Raw genomic sequence first — 20333 nt, forward strand, 5'->3', positions numbered from 1 at the left:
CTTTGGCTTGTACAGTTTAAATGAGTGAATTTTATGGTTTGTGATATAGAATCAGTGAAGATGTTAAAAAATAGACTACATAAGTCACTGTGAGCAAAACTCAATTTTTAGGTATTTTATAGTTCTGAGAGTCCCATAAAACATGTATTACTGTGTCAGAGATGCTTAGAAATCTCAAGTGAGAACTAGCTACTTTGAGGAGTTCTCCATACAGTGTGTAAAGCCTGCTTTCTGGGGCCTCTCATGAAGTCCTGTCGCTGTCTGGTGAATGGTTCACTGCTGAGCCTCCAAGTCCCCTGGACTCTCCTGCGAACCTCTCTCCCTCCTAACAGGCTCCCTGACTGTTCACCTGTCCTCCCTCAGCCAGAGGTTCCTTCCCACCTAGCTCACCAACTGCCTTTGCTGAATGAAGGTTCATTAGGAGGTTCCAGAGATGTCCATAGTGGAAGAGATTTTCCAATTTTGGGTTTTGGTCCTCAGTCATTTTGAGTTTTAGTGAATCTCACACACACTCTTCCCATATTCAGAAATTCTGGGCTGTGTTCTTGCTGCCCGTGTCCCCAGAGCTCGAGATGCCTCTCCTAGTCTGTATTGTTCGTTATGGTGCTCCTGGAACCCTGAGGTGGGGGCGAGGTGCGGTGGCTTCTCAGAGGAGCAGACAGGCTGCACAGTCTCTTACTCCAACGACCCACCCTGTGAAAATGTTTTGCTTCCCTTACTTTGAAATGATGGGGCTTGATTCCTAGATCAAACATACGCTGTTGGAAGTTAGGATATATTTTGCCTGGAGTGTCCTTTTAGAATTCCTTAACATCTCAAGATAAATGTCTTTTAGGATAAATTATATGCTCAGAAGTGACTTAATGACACTATACCTTTTGTGAAGTATAACTAAATATATGATAGTGCCTGATAGTGATGTAGGATGTGTGTACACATACGTACACATATGTAGTCATGAAGTTGATTTTATGGTAGTATAAATTCAGGTGGTTTTAGATGACAGGCAGGTCAATATTATTTTCCCACTTTTGATACTCTTTAATATTCAGACTCTATATGACTTAATTTTTTGGAACTCAGTCATTTTTTCTGATAGATGATTTTTCTTGTTCTTGTTATTTGTATTACATCCCTTTAGAGTAAAAAACTAATCTGTATTATAGGGTTTATATTTTTGAAAAAGCCGGTTTGAGATATCCTACAATAAAAAATCAATATTTCCTTCTCTAACACTTCAGAAAATAAATCTGCTGTATATCTCAAAAACCTAAGATTACTAAATGCTAAAAAGATGTTGTATTAATAGATTAAAAACAAAGAAGATAGTTTCATTTTGCATAGATGGCTAATGTGAGACTTTTTTCTGTTTCTTTAAAGTATAAAATAAGTATTGGAAAGTTTTTTTATGTCTGTGTTTTGATTTTGGGTCCAACGTTAAATCTGGAATTAAAAAATGAACTCTTTTCCAGGGAACAAACTTTTCTTCTACCACAAAGGCATTTGAGATGCATAATTTATAATTCTAAAGCCCAGTGTGCAAAGTCATATGTGAATAATAGTCAGCTGGGTTCCTGCCCAGCAGGGTTTTACTCTAAACTGAAATTTCTCTTATTACAGCCAGCAGCACCTGCAGAAGAGGGAGGCAAACTGTACAGGATATTGGTTCCTGATGTACCACCACACAGGATATGACTAATCACTGAATCCATTGAAGTTGAATGTAGGATTTGGTACTTTTACCACTTTGTTAGAGATCTGGAAAAAACCTTTCAGGCAAATCAAGAGGATCTATTAGTGACAGTGCATCATTTGGATTGATAGCTGCTTAAACAGCTACATCTGGCTATTGAACATTTGTACTAAACTATGAAAGGAGTATATTTTTAATTTTGAAGGCAAAATATTACTGTCCGGAATATACTTTTTTTTTTTTTTTTGAAGGAAACTTGGAAAGCAAATAAAACCCTGAACTTTCTATGGTGGGGTCAGTTTTATCGTTTGTGTTTTATGATCCATTTTTAAAACACAGATGTTTGCAAAAACACGATTGGCTGAAGGTGGAAAATTTGGTTATGGATGGTTTTTCTCTAGGAGGCAGGCATATCAGAGTGACACACTCTGGACTAGGATTCAGAAGAGCAGATTACATCATCTGTGTGTCTGACAGCAAGAAGGGTAACGTCTGTAGGTCCAGAATCCTTTGCTTCTAGTGCCACCTACTTTATGGGATTGTTATTAGGATTTGAAGAGAGAATGTTAAAAAAAAAAAAAGTGTTATAGGAGTAAAATAGAGTAGATGTTAGCTGTACTGTTCTTTCATTTCTGCAAAGAGTGGTTGCCAGTGATTAAGTCTCACTTGAATCAACTCTTCTAAATTGTTTCTTCTCATCCTCATTAGAACTGCACTGGATGTGGGAAATTGGATTTGTGGTAAAAGTGTTCTTCCTTAAAAACATCATGGAAACATTTTTTTTTTTTTTTGCAGTTGAAGAAGTAAAATCCCAGCAACACTGATTTAGATTTTTCCAAGATGTCCAGAGTGGAGTATCTTTCCCAGTTTTTGGTTTTGACTTTCAGTTGTTTTGAACTTTGGCAAGTCCCACAAACTTGGTGCGCCTCAGTTTTTCCATCTGTCATTTGGAAATGTTATCTTTTGATTGCAGGAATGAGCATTAAGTGACTTAATGTAGATAATGCTCCTTCATATAACAGACTCTTAGTTTATATTAGATATTTTTCTTTTTCTTCAAGTGTTAAACATAGATCAGATACAATTTTAGTGGCTGATTCATAAAGTGAAGTTGATTTTTATTTGATTTGTGATTCCAAACTCATTTTCAGGATGATGTGTCAAAGGGTCACTTTTTTTCTCCTAAAGTATTGTAGAAATCCCAGTATTAATATCTATCAGTGAATCATTTGGAAATAGGAGAAAACAAATGTTCTGATCACCTAGTAATTAAAGCTGATTCTTTGACAGAGCAAGGAGAAATATCTTTGTCCGACTATCTTAGCCTCTGTCGTTTTTTACTTATTTGTTTTTACTATTAGCCCTTGTTACCTTCTAAAATTGCAGCTGCCATTCTGCAGGATCAAAGGAAATCATGTAAAATTTCTTTCCTGTATTTTAAAAGACTTTGGTTATACATTTTCCTTGTTTTTTTTTTCGTTACACATTTTCCATTTAAAAATATCTTTTGAAACTTGGAAAGAATAAAACTAAGAGACTATAAATAGCATTTATAGTTATAAAACATGGAAATGTTTTTAAAAAAACTCAGCATTTATTAACTAGTTGTAGTTCCGAGAATACCCTGGAGTTCAAAGAGATGATCTATATTGTAAAATAAAATGGGAAAGTCGACATTTTAGTGACCTCTGTAATCCTTTGTTATATAGGCCTCTATAATTCATGTACCCATGCTACGACTTTACTTTTCTGGATCTGAAGAAGGTGATTTGGGGGAGTTAAATCAGCAATAAGTGAACACAGAACATCTTTTGCTTGGGTAGGTAGGTGTAAGGATTGACAGATTGATGCAACTTTTAATACTTTAGTTCAGCCAAGGCACCAATGCCAATCACCAGAAGATTTCACCCAAGAGTTGACCTATTTATCATGCTAAATAGGGAGTGGTGTCTTAAAGACTTGCTCAGGTTCTGGGCATGGCCACATTGTGATGTCAGACTTGCCAAGTTGTCAGCAATGGACTGTCTTCCTGTTCAAGAGGATCACCTCCTCTCATTTATCTTTTCCACACCACAGTATTGGAAGGTTGTTTTTCTCTGAGGATGAGGGCCTTAAACATCTTACTAAAATGTTTCTCCTCTCCATATGTGTTTAGGGCAGTTGTTAGGTAGTGATTAAAATAATAAAACTTTAGGTCTTTGTCAGAGTTCATATTTTGGCTTTGATCCCTTGCGTTGTTTGTAAACATTGTTTCACATGAGTGCATTTGAAATTATAAGCTTTTGTTTCATAAAGACAGGAAAAAGAGAGGTGGCAGCATGGGAAATTGGAATTCTCTCTCTTCCCTTCACAACTTCCTGTGTTTTTGTGCTTTGCTAACGAAAGTGTTGAATGGCACTTTCAAAAACTTTCCAGAATAACTTTCCAATTTTATAACAAAACTGTAGAGAAACAAACTTTGGAGTATTTTTTTTTCCTTTTAGCTTTATTGAGATATGAGTGACAACATAATAACATTTGAAGTGTACAATGTGATGATTTGATATACATTGTGAAGAGCTTCCATTGACTTGATACATTGAGTTAATGCATCCATCACCTCACATATTTACCTTTTTAATTTTTTTGATAGGAACTTTTAACTTCTCTTGTCTTGGGGAGTTTGAAATAGCTCTTTGTCTGTTTTGATAGGTGGTGGTGTGCTTCAGATCTTTAAGCTGAGGCAGAAGAGCTTTTGACCCTGGGCTGTTTTCCCTCCTTATGAGGAGGGAAGCTGCTTTCTTTCTTGATTCAGGGGAGTGGTATTTTCAGCATAGTCTTTGTTCTTGTCTTGGTGTTATTAACTTTTTAGGTCAGCACCGATGATCGACCGCTCTTACACAAGATATGCTGTGTTGGAGGCATTATTTACTTGCCTGTCAGGTTGGATAGTTGTTGAGAAAGTACCTTTAGCTGTGTTACCTATCATGTTTTCTCAGCCCCAAGTCACTAAGGGGTTTCAGAGGGGTAGGAGGGAAATCAGGAAACAGTGCTGGTTATGCCATTACCAACAGTAATGGTTAGCATTTAGGGGGCATTTTGTATAACAGGCCCAGTGCTTTGTGTGTCTGTGTTCATCCACTTGAGTGGAGGTATTGTTTCAATCCCAAGTTTATGGGTAAGGACACTTAGGCTAAAGAGGGTAAGAAAGAAAGTTGCAAAAGGCTGCACATCTGATGTGTGATGGCTTGGCCTTCATAGGCAGATCCCTCTGACTACAAAGGCTGCAGTGTGAATAAGTACACCATGGCAGCCTGCTGTGGCCCTGGTGTTTTAGGATGTTGCAGTTCCATAAGAAAGAGTAAATAGTGCCCACAGGCACACTTCCAAAGCCAGTAGTGGATTCCTTTTACACCCTTTTATACTGTGCTTCTTAGAATATTCTCATTGACTCATTCCCACCCCTACGCCAGAGTGCCACAGGCGGCCTGGCTGATGCTGGCAAATATGTGCTTCTGGTCTGAGGCCTCGTTATCATGAAGAATGTGGGTCAGAGACTTTGTTTGCCCATGGATCAGTTTTATTATCTTCAAGATGGCATTGCTATTTTTGACATCATGGCTTCTTATGTCCTATGTCTTTATATGTTTTCTATATTATTAGAAGTAGAGAAAAGTAGACAGATGACCAGGTGTTTTTTTTTTTTTTTTGTAAGTTTTTATTTTCACGTAGTTAACATACAATATTGTATTAGTTTCATGTGTACAATATAGTGATCCAACAGTTCTATACATTCAGTGCTCATCATGATAACTGCCCTCCTTAATCCCCTTCACCTATTTCACCCATCCCTCCAACTCCTTCTCCTCTGGTAACCATCAGTTCTCTATAGTTAAGAGTCTGTTTTTTGATTTGTCTTTCTCATAATTTTTCCCTTTTGCTTGTTATGTTTCTTAAATTCCACATATGAGTGTAATCATATGGTATCTTTCTCTGACTTATTTTGCTTAGTATTATACTATCCAGCTCTGTCCATGTTGTTACAAATGACAAGATTTCATTCTTTTTTATGGAACAAAATTCCATTATCTATTCTCTATCTATACACACACACACACACACATGCATGGACGTACACAAACACTATCTTCTTTATCCATTCATCATTTGATGGACACTCAGGCTGCTTCTATACCATGGCTATTGTTGTTAATGCTGCTGTAAACATAGGGGTGCATGTATCCCTTTGAATTACCCTTCTTGTATTCTTTGGGTAAATATCCAGTAGTGTGATTGCTAGATCATAAAGTAGTTCTATTTTTAACTTTTTTGGGAACCTCAGTCCTGTTTTCTAGAGTGGCCGCACTAGTTTGCATTCTCACAACACTGCACCAGGGTTCCTATTTCTCCACATTCTCACCAACACCTGTTATTTCTTGTATTATTGATTCTAGCCATTCTGACACATGTGAGGTAGTTTTGATTTGTATGTTGCTGATCAGGGATGTTGAGCATCTTTTCTTGTGTCTGTTGGCCATCTGGATGTCTTCTTGGGAGAAATGTCTGTTCATGTTTTATCCCCATTTTTAATTGGATTATTATTATTATTTTTTGGGGTGCTGAATTGTATACGTTCCTTATTTTTTGGATACTAACCCTTTATCGGATATGTCATTTGTAAATATCTTTACCCATTCTATAGGTTGCCTTTCAGTTTTGTTGATTGTTTCCTTTGCTGTGCAGAAGCTTTTTATTTTGATGTAGTCCCAATAGTTTATGTTTGCTTTTGTTTCCCTTGCCTTAGGAGACATGTCTAGAAAGAAGTTGCTATGGCTGATGTCAAAGAAGTTACTGCGTGTCTTCTCTTCTAGGATTTAATAAAAACCACAAGTTTCAAGTGTCACATTTAGGTCTTTAATCCATTGTGAGTTTGTTTTTGTGTAGGTCCAGTTTCATTCTTTTGCATGTAGCCATCCAGTTTTCCCAACACCATTTATTGAAGATTCTTTTTTCCTTTGGATATTCTTTCCTGCTTTGTTGAAGATTAACTGACCATATAATTGTGAGTTTATGTCTGGGGGTGTTTTTATTCTGTTCCATTGATCCATGTTTCTACTTCTGTGACAGTACCACACTGTTTTGATCACTATAGCTTTGTAATATAATTTGAAGTCCGGAATTGTAATGCCTCCCAAGCTGTCATTCTTCACACAGAATTTGCCAGCCTTCCTACAGACTGCTTGTGCTGTCAGGTTGGGCTCACATAACCACTCCCCTGGAGGCATTTCAGTTCTTCCACAGTGCCCCTGAAGTGCTGTGCACTTAGCAAGCCAAGAACCTAGCACTGTGCTTACAGTGTTTGTGGCATGACTGGTGAGAAATGATTACAACGGGAAGTCAACCCCTCAGGGGTGCTTTCAGAGCTGCAAAATGCAGTTCTTTGTAATATTTTAAACATTACTTTCAAATATACTATAAGAACTTGGTACCCCGATAACAAAGCCTATGTAAGAATTTCTTATCTTGGCTGTGTCAAATAACACCTAACCATAAGTTGATTAGTAAAAATGTCATTTGAAAAAAATTTTTTTTTTTAAATTTATTTATGATAGTCACACAGAGAGAGAGAGAGAGAGAGAGGCAGAGACACAGGCAGAGGGAGAAGCAGGCTCCATGCACCGGGAGCCCGACGTGGGACTCGATCCCGGGTCTCCAGGATCACGCCCTGGCAAAGGCAGGCGCCAAACCGCTGCACCACCCAGGGATCCCTGTCATTTGAAAATTAATGTGTGTTTAGGTATTATTGTATAACCAACTACCTAAAATTTGGACAGGGCTCAGCAGAGTGATTCTTCTCCATGTGGTGTTATGTGGGGGCTATTCAGCTGGCAGATGACATGGTCCCAGATGGTATGTGTGGAAGCTTGGGCTCAGCTGGGACTCAGCACAGTAGCAGAAGCAGGAGACAATGTGAGGGATGCTCCTCCAGCTCCCTCCAGGGACTGCGCACGTGCTTCCAACAACATTGTATTTGAGTGTGACCCTGAGGGATTTGTGTGGCTCCTGGATTTGTAAGTTGTTATAGGCAAATTTTCAATCCCAGTCTAAAAATGTCTGAGCCCTGTCTCTTTCCTCCCATGCTCCTCAGCTCTTCTTTAGATACAAAGGTCATTTTAATGCTCATAAAAGCCAGCATTTCTCCATGTTTATTCCATGCCATGTTAATAAACAGTATGTGGGAAAAAAGAAAAAAAACAAGAGCACCTACATCTAGTGTCTCTAGCTGGATATCTCAGGGTAATTGGACTTTGTATGCTTGGTTCAGGGCTTCTACAGAGACAGGAAGAGGGCACTCTTAAGACCTAGCCCTAGAAGCCAGTGCAGCGTCATTAACCCCTCTCTTCCACGCACCAAACTAGTCATTAAGTGGCCTAGATTCCAGGGAGGACATCTACTCCACTTATTAATGCAAGGAGGTCAACTCTTTGAGTTGTAGCCACCTTGGTTCTGCTATAGGAATGTATGCATGCAGTGTTTGTGTGTGTGTCTCTGTGTGTGTGTTTATTGCATCTGACATTAAACATGTAGTATTTTACTGTTTGGTGTCATGTTTTCAAATTGTCCTATGGCCAGTCCTATGTCCTGGGAACTGGTCATAAAATGTATATCCTGAACTTTTGAAGTTTTTGACAAACCTAAGTAGTAGTTTGTGTTCATAATTCATGAGTTCAAGAATCTGACAGCTTTCCCAGGCTATCCAGTAGAAAGAGATAATGGTAATAACACCTTGAGTTTATGTGGCATCTCCTCTGAGAGGTTCAGAGTGTTTGTGCCATTCACGATTCCTTTATTGAAATATTTTCTGAGATAAATAAACCATAGCACCCCTCAAGTTCATACACAGATGAGGAGATGAAGTAATTTCATCAGCCTCCTAGGCTGTCTTCTGAAGAGCCACATAGTGATTAGAAATTGGGTATGAATTTACCTTTCTTCGGTACAATTCTGGAAAATGATGGAGATTGACTTTTGTACATTGGTAGTATTTTAAATTATATACCATTTGCTAGAGGAGTGCCATGTTTAAAGGAGACTTAATTATTTTTCTAATGTGTTTTGTTTGTTTTGGGAGAAGCTTATGGGTATGGTATCACAGGGATGTTTCATTTTAATGGATTAACTTCTATATGCTCAGCAAGGAGACAGAGTGGAAAAGATAAAGGCAGTTATAGGGTTGCCCCCTTCATGAATGTGTGGCATGATCTGATGGTGACATTGGAGATGAGAAAACCTGTCTCATGCATTATCAGTCCCTTCCCAACCCCTCCCCCACCATGCCCCATGGTGGGAGCACCTCCTAGTGCCCATGCTTGTGGGTGATTAAATGGAGTTTTCAAGGATAATTTATTTTTTATTTTTTGGATAATTTAATTATGTATTAAGTTTACTCTCTCTCTGCCATTTAGAGCCTAAACTTTGAGTAAGGTGGAACTCCCTTGTATTGCTTTAAGTGTGTTATTGCTTTACATTTGTTCAGTTTTGCTTAAAATGAGACACTTTACATATAATTGGTGTGCAGTAGGCTTTGGGAATAAACAGCTCTCAGCCAGAATTTGGGTTGGCTGGCCCCAGGTTCCTGAACAGCTGCCCCATGTGAAATGACCTCCCCTGCATATTTCCACCAGGCGAAACACCTATGACGGCTTTCTTCACAGCCCTCTCTAGGACCGGGAGGTCCATGGGCTCTGCATGACTTTCCAAGTAAAATTCAGAAAACAGACCCCAGCCTGGCTTTTCCCTTTATCTCCCTGTCTGCCCCATTTCCCTGAAGTTGTGCCGAGTTTCCCAGTTCCTGTGACTGTGTACGTGTCCCAGGGCCTGGGATTATCTTTGCTTTCCCTCTCACCTCGGTCCTTCTGTTCTTTTTTTTTTTTTTTAAAGATTTTATTCATAGAGACACACACACACACACAGAGAGGCAGAGACACAGGCAGAGGCAGAAGCAGGCTCCATGCAGAGAGCCTGACGTGGGACTCGATCCCGGGTCTCCAGGATCACGCCCTGGGCAGCAGGTGGCGTTAAACCGCTGCGCCATCGGGGCTGCCGGATCCTTCCCGATCCTTCCATTCTTTACTGCTGCCAGCACTATGCCCTTTTGCTTAGAAAGCTCGAGAGGCTTCCCGTTGCTGCCAGGCCACTGGGGCTGTGTCTTCCCCTTGGCTCCCCGTGCCCCTGAGGTGGCAGTAGAGCTCCCTGACTGACCCTCATATGCTGATGCCTGGGGCCACGCTGGCCCAAATGGTACTGGCCCTGACTCCCCACCCACAGCCCAGGGAGATTCAAAATTTGATAAATAAGTTAAAAGGGATACAAGAAGTCATTATATGTGCTTTGTGAAAGGAAGTTACCCCAATCATTTTGACTGTGTTATTACATGTTTTATTACTTGTAAATAATTAAAAGTGGATGAACTTTTAAGAGAAAATGAGCAGATAACATCAGGAGAGATTTTTAAAAAATTATTTATTTGTGAGAGAGAGAGAGACATAGGCAGAGGGAGAAGCAGGCTCCATGCAGGGAGCCTGACATGGGACTCGATCCCAGCTCTCCACCACCACGCCCTGGGCTGAAGGCAGCGCTAAACCGCTGAGCCACCAGGGCTGCATGAGGAGGGATTTCTTAAATGTTTCTCTTCAGGTGCTCTTTCTAGCTGCCTGTCTCAAGTGAAGAAAAATCCATAGTGTTCTCGACTTTATGCTGCTGACAACTGTGGCTTGATAAGCTGGATTTACTGCACTCAGATGTCACCATAAAGATTATGGGTGGATAGAGACATTCCAGTAGTGGGTGACTTGTCCATAAAGTGGATAAAAGAGGGTGAAATGTATCCTTTGTGGAAAAATGGGATCCTTGAAATTTGCAGGGCAACTATGACTGATGCTGTAGTTAGGAAATCTTCCTTTGGGTTTGGGGCCAAGAGTTTGTTTTTTTAATCTTTTGTAATTAAGTCTGAATGGATATTAAGATATGTTTCTTTGCATTAGCTGTGCTCCAAGAAATGGCGTCTCTGAAACGTGGATGATGGCAGAGCAGGTGCTGCTGTATTACCGAAACGTTTTTGATTGGAGTTAGGAAAGAACTGGTGGTTTGAGCTGGGCATTTGAAACAGCATCATCGCTTATCTTCTGCCTCAGAAGTGGGAAGATTTTTTTTTTTTTTTAAGATTTTATTTGTTTATTAGTTAGAGATACAGAGAGAGGCAGAGACACAGGCAGAGGGAGAAGCAGACTCCTATAGGGAGTCTGATGCAGGACTTGATCCCAGGACCCGGGATCACGACCTGAGCCAAAGTCAGACACTCAACCGCTGAGCAACCCAGGTGTTCTGAGAAAACCCTTTGGACCCCAGGCTGTCATCAAAGATCTTCCCAGCCCCAGTGTCGGGCACAGGAGGAGATCCATGCAGAGTGTGTGGGGGCAAGTGCACTTTCTGCAGGTACTGACCCAGCTGTCCTGGGGACTTCTGGAGAGTTCAGGGAAAGTTAGACGGAACTGTCAAAGCAGGAAGCACTAGCGGCAGTGTGCAGGCAGCCCAAGGACAGAGGTGCCCGGGGGCTCACTGGCTGGCGTGAAGTGGCCTGTCTCTCGCATTTCCACCTCCCTATGGCCCCTCACTCTTGTCACTTCCCAGGAAGGTGGAAGCAGTTCTTTTGAAGAATTCAGAGTTTAGCATTGGCTCAGACCACAGTTCCCTGAGGAAAAGCGCTGGCCCAGGCTGATGTGCTGGTGTGCTCTCCTGCAGAGGGCAGAGCTAAGGCTTCTGTGGCAGTGTCACTACTCTGAGGGTATCAGGCTGGCAAGGGGTTTGGGAGGTTTGCAAGCCCTGGTTTGGCTAGGTCACAGAGACTCAGGCCAGTTGCTCCTGCTTGTGACTGTCAGGGCCACCCAGACTTAGCGTGGGGTGGTCTGAACTGCCTGGTGGCCTCCTGTAGAGCTGTTGCTCTGTGGTGACAGGTGCAGACTTCTGCCCCTTTCAGAATAGCGTAGAACATTAAAACATGGTAATGCCTGCCTGGCCAGAGCATTTCCTATAATGTTCTTATGGAAAAAAGTTGTATTCTATATTGCCTAACTGAATAGAGGGAGAAGCACTTTAAAACAGAGTTAGTCTCTCACTTGCATTTGTTTCTTCCAGTGGAATTCTTTTATATTTTATGATGGTCTGAGATTATCAACCAAAGTGTGTGTGTTCATGTATGTGTCATCTGAGTGTGTGTGTTCATGTTTCTGTATTTCCATGTGTGTCTGTGCACCGTGTCTGCGTGCATGTGTGTCTGTGTATGTGTGTGCAGGTGGGAACCTGGATAGAAGGGATTTTTGTAACTGAGTTTTCCAGTGAAAGATTTGGGATTAAAGTTATAGGCTATTTTTCAAATAATAAATGATTTTCTTATATAATTCTGTGAATTAAAGAAATGCTGTCAGTTTTTATATGGTTTAGTAAATCTTTAAAAAAATCTATCTTGGTTTTCATTGCTGGAATATTTAGGAAAAGATTTTGCAGCTTTTTCATTTTCTTCTCTCTGGTTCACTTTAAAGAGGGTGTTTACTATGTCCCCCTTTCCCCTTTGTTTTCTTACAACCACTGTATTGCATGAAGGCTGGCTCCTCAGCAGGACTGGCTATCAGAGACATCTCCTCCTGTGGGGTGTGGGGTAAATCAGGGCAGCGAAGAGCTTGCTCCCCTTATCATGGGGTAGGGCAAAGGCTCTCAGTTTTCATTCTCTGTCACTCTGAGCTAATCTGTCATGGCTGCTCTGTGCTCTTGCCAGCTAAATAATTTTCCTTCCCCCATAACCCCTGTTATTTATGTATCAGCATCATTACTGTGCATGGGTCCTTGGGGATCTGGCTGACTGGTAACTTAGTGCTGCCAGAGGAAGTGGAAGACAATATGCAAGTGTTTTATTTAAACAAATACATTCTACAATTTATTTTATTGGATTTTGTCCTTTGAATGAGAACACCACAAGTAATCCTATTACAATCTAGAAGCTGCTTGCTCACACCAGATTACAGGCTTCAGTGTGTTGCTGTTGCCTTTGAAAGCACATAAGTCTTTAATAAATGAGGCAACTTCCAGATTCATCAATAATTAACCAGGAATATGACAAGTTTTATCCCAACCCAAAGCTGCACAGTGTTTCAGACAATCTGCTCCTGTAGATGAAATCTCTTTGTATTTCGTGATTCAGCATCCAGAGCACAGGATTCTTCCACAGAGGCACTGCTTTGAATGGACATAATGAATGTTTTCTTGGAAAATGTTAAGGATTGTTTACAATAAAATAAACACATACGTAGAGAAAACTTGGAATGTACAGATGATTGTATAGAAGACAGTGTCATCCATCATTTCACTGTCCAGAATAATCTAAGATTTTAGAATTTATTTCAGTCTTTTTATCCGTGTATGGGTAAACACAGATGCTTTTTTAAACAGTTCAGATCATGATTCATATACAATTGTTCCTTACTTATTTTACTTGATATATTTGCATTTTCCCATTTAACAATTGTCATAATATATTTAAATATTATAGTATTATATTATTATATAGTATATATAGTATATATATATATAGTATATATATATAGTATATATATATAGTATATATATATATAGTATATATATATATATAGTATATATATATAGTATATATTATAGCTGCATAGTATTTTTTGTACAGATATATACATATTTAGTTATTTGCCTTTTATTATAAATCTGTTTCCATATTTTTTACCATATAAAAATAGTATAATAATCTCCGTGTGTAAAATTTGGTTCACGGTTTGGATTATGTATTTAAGTTAGATGTATAGTATTGGATGGGACATCATGAACATTTTTAAGGCTCTCAGTTTATATATTTTGCCAGTGTGCTTTCCAGAAAAGTTGTGCCAGCATACCCCTGGCTGGCATGGGAAGTTCCTTCCTGCCTTTGCTGGCACACCTCCTGGGTCAGTGCTGTGCGTCCCTGGGCCCAGGAATGAGGGCTCCCCCCTCATTTTATTCATCTCTTAGCCAGGCTATAATTCCTGTATCTTCTTCTTGAAGATTAAATGAGAGATACATATGTAAAGGGTCTGATGTAGAGTTTGGCCCAAGGTAGGCAATGATGCATGGTAGTTGTGATGCTCAATGGTTTTATGTCCAGTGTCTGGATTCTTTCCTGTTAATGGACCAGAATGAAGAAGGGGGAAATAAAAGGTAACTACATCAATGTGTGTGTGGTTTTTTTTGTTTTTTTTGTTTTTTGTTTTTTTTTTTTGGAGAGAGTGAGGGAGCAAGCACAGTAAGGGGTGGGGCATGGGAGGAGGGGCAGAAGGAGAGGGAGAAGCAGACTCCCCACTAAGCAGAGAGCCCTCATGTGGGGCTCGATCCCAGGATCATGACCTGAGCCGAAGGCAGATGCCTCACTAACAGAGCTACCCAGGTGCCCCCTCCATCAACATGTTCTATATTTTCAGGAGACACAAAGCACTTCTTTGAATGTGCAAAAACCATTGTTTAATATTAAAAAAAAAAAGCCCAACCCTTTCCTGAAAATTTTATGTAGAGTGCAATTCAAAGGTTTCCTGGTGTCCGGATAATTTCCCATCTGTTGACGTGGCCCATCTGTCTTTCTAGACCCTTGTGTGGGTCTGGCCTGGTTGGGGACTCTGTGCATGTCAAGTACCTCTTCACTTTGTGGTTTGCGTGTGGGATGACATTTTTCATGACTTTTCTGCTAGTCTGACTGGCTTAGGACTATGAAGTCTATCTTTTGTCTAAGGCATATATTTCCTTTGCCTCTTTGGTCTTCAATGATTATTTCCATTGTTACTGAGACACAGAGGTGCAAACTCACTGCCGTGTTGTTGTAGCTGCTTAAATGCTCTCAACCCTTATTCAGACTGGTGGTAAAGTACGACTATTCTTAGCAGTTTCCTTGATAGCTGTTATTTGGCTTCACCTCCTGACTGAGGTAAATAACTTCATCTGCTTATCTGGTCCACACTTGTCTTTTGTTAAGATTCTGACATTTTGAAATCATTATTATTTTGTCCTTTTGCATCTGTGGTGCTAAGATTCTGACATTTTGAAATCATTATTATTTTGTCCTTTTGCATCTGTGGTGCTTTCTGTCATTATATGTGAGGAATTTGTCCTTGTTATCTATTGTGTTTGGGTTAATTTGTACTTTTTAGTACTATTCATATGAACTGGGTTTAACCTTTGTATTTTTAGGGACATACTAGAAATGTTGGGATTTTTATTAAGTCTCCCAAGAATTGAGAAAAGATGTAAAAGACCTAGTAGTTTTTTAGTTATTTGACTCTGAGCTGGATGTGGTGCTACTTTTTAGACTCATTGTTTTGGAGAACTTTTTATTTTTTTTTATTTTTATTTTTATTTTTTTAGACAACTTTTTAAAAGCTTTGCAGCCATGTATACCTGTCTTTGGTCTTTGATGTACGTTAAATAATTATGCAGATTAGTTGCTTTTTCTTCGTTACCTGCATGACATTTTTGGACTTTTTTTTTTATTTTTATTTTTTTAATTTTTATTTATTTATGATAGTCACACAGATAGAGAGAGAGGCAGAGACACAGGCAGAGGGAGAAGCAGGCTCCATGCACTGGGAGCCCGACGTGGGATTCGATCCCGGGTCTCCAGGATCGCGCCCTGGGCCAAAGGCAGGCGCCAAACCGCTGCGCCACCCAGGGATCCCCATTTTTGGACTTCTAAAAACACAGCTATATATACATATTGGAAAAGAAATACACAATCTTCAAACTTATGTTTAAGTTTTAAAAGTGTCCAAAGTAAGCAGTAAGCATCAGAAATGGATACATTTTAAGTGGATCTTTAGAGCATGTTATTTAAATAGAAACATTAATTGGATCAGTGTGTGGATTTCATACACTGTTGCTCATCATACACTGGCAGGCCTCTCCATTCCTTTCTAATCCTCAGATGTAATGAGATGCCTATGACTATAGTTACTTTCTGGCCATTCATAAAGTTGTTGGTCAGTCTTCTCAGGTGGCAGTGGTGTTTACAATGCCTTTAAGAATGTTAGAGGACTTATACCATTAGCAGATGACTTGCCATTTCCCTTACAAGTACCATATGCTGGAAAATTTGTATTTGCACATCCAATGGGGTATTGTTTGTTCATTTGGGCTAGTCCAGTGTTGAATGCTGTGCCTTCACTTAGCCACTTTTAATCGTTGGTTATGGGCCAGGGCTTTGAGCAGAACACAGAATAGTTCACAGAAAGAATCATGTGGGTTATCCTAAGCTTCTACAGGGGTATGGATTTCAAAGTGCAAAATTAAGGAAATAAGGACAAAACTGTTGAAATTATGGATTTAGAATTTTGTTTCAGGCATAAATATGTGATACTTGTGCAAGTTTTTGGTGATTGAGGTCATTTGAGATTTGAAGAACTGTTCATTTTTAAATGGATAAAATCATTTCTCATTTGTGTAAATAAAAATGAAACCTAACATTCCATCCCATAGCTTCACTATGTGGACTGAAATGAATTTCCATTATCCAGTGTTACTATTTCCCAGTGGTTCTGATGAAGGAGAAAATCTAGTTGGTGACTAGATTTCTGGTATCAGCTTTTCCAAGAGGACATTCAGAGGTAAAGATTGAGGTGAATGAATACTAGTGACGTTAGCACTGTGATGCATGTAAGAGTGTCTTCATGCCCATGAAGAGTTGTGTCCCCACTTGATAGTGTGGGAAAGTTTAAGGTACTTACCAAATGTTCCACAAGGTTATACAGAAGAGACAGGAAAAGGGAAGAAAATATTTTTGAAAGTATATTTGAAAATACCAGGAGAAAGCTTATCTCCTCTTAGACCTGCCTTTTTGTTGATACCCAGATAAGGTAGAGTAGAACACCCTAAAACATGTGGGTCCTTTTTCTTCTACCATCTCACAAGGGGCTAGAATTTTCTTTCTTTAATTTTTATATATTGCTGTTTATTTTGTATGACTTAGATGACTATTATTAACTTTTTAGAATACTTACTTTAAATATTAGAATGATGGTTATAAAACCCGCAGCTCCATAAACCACTTATAAGATGTGTGTTCATATGCTTACAAATAGTGAAAGGAATGCATTAAATGATTTGGAAACATACTTTAAGCCAATAATAATATTTGTTTTAGAGTGATGGAATATGGGGGTTACCCCTCTTGTTTTAAAATTTTTATAATGTGGTTATATTTCTGTGTAAAACTGTAATCTCTTGCTTTTATCTTAAGTATGTTATAGGATTTGTTTATAATCTTAAATAATAACACACACACCCTGAGGCAATTATTCCAAATTAAAATCGAAGTCAGGGCGGGGGTGGGGGTGACTGGGTGGCGGGCACTGAGGGGGGCACTTGACGGGATGAGCACTGGGTGTTATTCTGCATGTTGGCAAATTGAACACCAATAAAAAATAAATTTATTATTAATAAAATAAAAGTCAGAAATATTCACACATTTAAATAAATGTACTTTGAAGAGAATATTTAGAAAGCAAAATTTCTATATGGGAGTTATATCATTCAGTGTGTTAAACTCCCGAATTAATACTTTGTACCTGTTGTTCCTTCAGGTTGGCTCAATCAAATCTTAACTTTTAGTGCATTGACAAGCAGGGTATCCTTAAAAATGTTTTAAACTAAGGTTTAAATGCTCACTTTATGTCCTTGTTGGAATAAAGTTGGTATATAGGGGGAAATATATTAAACTTTGTAAATTGTTGGTTGAGAGTAACAACATTTTATGGTAGGGAAAATAATTCTTAGTATTACAAGTCTTCAGATTAGCCAGAAGTGGAGTGCTCAACTCTTAAAATGTTTTGATGTTGAGAATTGTGGCTATTTAAACAGAATTAGGTGTAGAGCTAATTTTAGCATTTTGAGGTTATGAAACATGGAGACATCGTCAGTGAAGGTTTTTCTGCGTGTTCCAGGGTTGGTTGAGCACTCCGGGTTCCCCCTGAGGGTGTTGCGGTCCTCTTTCAAGATTCCACAGGGGCCCTTTCTCCCTCGGTTCATAGCACTGGGTGGAGGCTGAGTGCTGCCTCTGCTCCCCTAGAGCCTCTGCGCTCTGTAATGAGTACAAGGACATGCTCCTCTCACACTGCTTGATCAGATGTGTTTGGGTTACATACTGTCCTTAAGTCAGGCCTCCATAATTGGTTAATGTCTTCTTCTGCTAGATGCAGTTGGATCCAGAAGCTAGCTGGGATGATATTTGAAGGAAGATTATGTGATAATAGTTGAGTCAAGATGTATTCCCTCTCTTTGATCTCTTTACAAGTTAAAAATATCTAAAAATTATAGCAACTGTGTCATAATTTCTCAGTAGGTGCCAGATTTAGGCATCACCTTTTAGAGTGCTTAAGCACTGTGAAGAGAAAATTTCATTAATTATACAGTTTTGTTTTTATAAAAAGTTCAAAAACATCTCTACGGTTACCTTGTGATTGCTCAGTCCATATAGTTTAGTTCTGGATTATCTACTGTAGCTCAGTGTTCTCTCATGAGAGAGAAGTTCGCACGTTGGCTTTTTTACTCTGTACAACTGTGAGTGCTGGTGATATTTTCTATCTTTTACGGTCTGTATATAGTACAGAGCATTGTGCAATTGTTAATTTCTGTTCTTCTCCCCATCCCCAACTTTTCTTCCCAGAAGCCCCTTTTTATTCAGGAACAAACAATTGAAGTTTAGGAAAAGGCATGGTATATTTAGAGAATTGGATCCAACCTGGTTTTAACATTATAAAATCATACTAACCTTTTCTGTGGTCAGACTCCTGGTTTTCCAAGTTTTCTCTTGTTCATTTCCCTCTTGAATCAAGTGTTAGCTCTGAAAGAAACCGAAATCTGGTGGTCCTCTCGATTCTGCTCTTTTTTTCCGAATGTGGAAACTATAAGAAACCAATAAAAAGAATAGGAAGTGACTATAGAACAGACAGGAAATACCAGTTCCCCTGGCCAAGCACCACAGCTCATCCCAGGACTGCGGTCCTGGTCAGAGAGGCGAGTCAAATACCACAACTACCTCCTGTGAAGGGTACTTCTCCTACCCAGCTGGCGGCCTCTGCAGCTGTGAGGGCCAGTCACTGCTTGTGTCATTCAGACTCCCTGATGTGTGCACATGTGGCCTCGGGGTGGCCTGCACAGCTAGGTGAGGAGGGATGCCCTGAGCCCCTCCACGGTGCACAGCTTTATTTGGATGGTGAGTTGGAACTGAGAAGCGTGGGGATGAAAGCGTGATCTGCCCCAAGTTCAAGAAAAATACAAAATAAGCAGAAGCACATCCCTTCAAATAGAGGAAATCTTGAGTTGCTTTTATGTCCTCCTAATAGCTGTGTGAAATAATATCTTGCAGTTTAACCTTAACATTGAATTTCAGCTCCTTTTTATGTGTGGCATTGTGAACGTTAGTTTTCAGTATTTCCTTGTTACAGTGTATTGTATCCCACATCTGCGCTGATTATTGTTCTTCGTTAGGAGTCTTGTTTTACCCAGAGAAACATAACAGAAAAATAATAGCAATTTTGAACTGTAGCTGTCCCCCTTTTTATTTTAAAAAGTAATGGCTTCTGTAAAAACCGCAGCGGGAGAAAAGAAGGGGGCGTACTGTTGTTCCTGGGCATAAAATAGGCATGAGACCAAAGAAGACTGAATTTCCACTTAGCAATGATCTTATTAATGAATCCCAGTAGAGTTTTAACAGCAGAGCAGGATTTCCTGGTTTTGTGATTCTCAATAACCTCCAATAAATAGTTCCTTTAGCATAGTACTCATATGACATCTGATTATAGGCCTGTAATAATTAGATGTTTGTCCCCGGAAAAAATTGCCATAAAAATTTATTAATAGTGTGAGGGAAGTGCTTGTGCACCTTATTATGTAAATTATTATTTTATAGTCTATGTCATTCCAAAAATGTTTTGAGCAAGTATTGAACGAAATCTTCAAGAATTCTATCATAACTAACACTTGGACTTACAGAGAATACTCACATAGCACCTAATAAATTATACCCACACTTCTGTTGTTGAAAAGGTCTCAGGGGAAGAAATAGAAAACCAAGTGAGTATTTGGTGATTGGTTTATCAAGGGCAAAATGGATATTTTATAAATATGTATCAGCAATTTTTTTTTTATTTATTTATGATAAGTCACAGAGAGAGAGAGAGAGAGAGAGAGGCAGAGACATAGGCAGAGGGAGAAGCAGGCTCCATGCACTGGGAGCCCGACGTGGGATTCGATCCCCGGTCTCCAGGATCGCGCCCTGGGCCAAAGGCAGGCGCTAAACCGCTGCGCCACCCAGGGATCCCTGTATCAGCAATTTTAAAACAATTCATATGAAAGATGCAGAATTAAAATGAACTTATGTTTCCATGGGTGGGGGTGGTCACCAACAGGTGTAAGGCATCTTCTGTGGAATGAGGATGATGGAGAGAAGTAGGAGAATGTGATGGGGAATATTGATTTTATGATCTGAATCAGCTAGACAGGGATCCAAGAAAACTATAGAAGAATTTTGCCTGTGTGTAGAAATTTCTCTAAAATGGGAATATCT

General features: G+C 39.4%; 1 protein-coding gene across 44 annotated transcripts in view; it reads left to right on the top strand.

The window, feature by feature from the left end:
- PARD3 (par-3 family cell polarity regulator) overlaps positions 1-20333 on the top strand; it is a 646585-nt gene that overhangs the window by 8206 nt on the left and 618046 nt on the right. The gene's annotated exons all lie outside the window — the stretch shown is intronic.

The sequence above is a fragment of the Vulpes vulpes genome, chromosome 2 (assembly GCF_048418805.1).
Source record: "Vulpes vulpes isolate BD-2025 chromosome 2, VulVul3, whole genome shotgun sequence".
NCBI lineage: Eukaryota > Metazoa > Chordata > Mammalia > Carnivora > Canidae > Vulpes > Vulpes vulpes.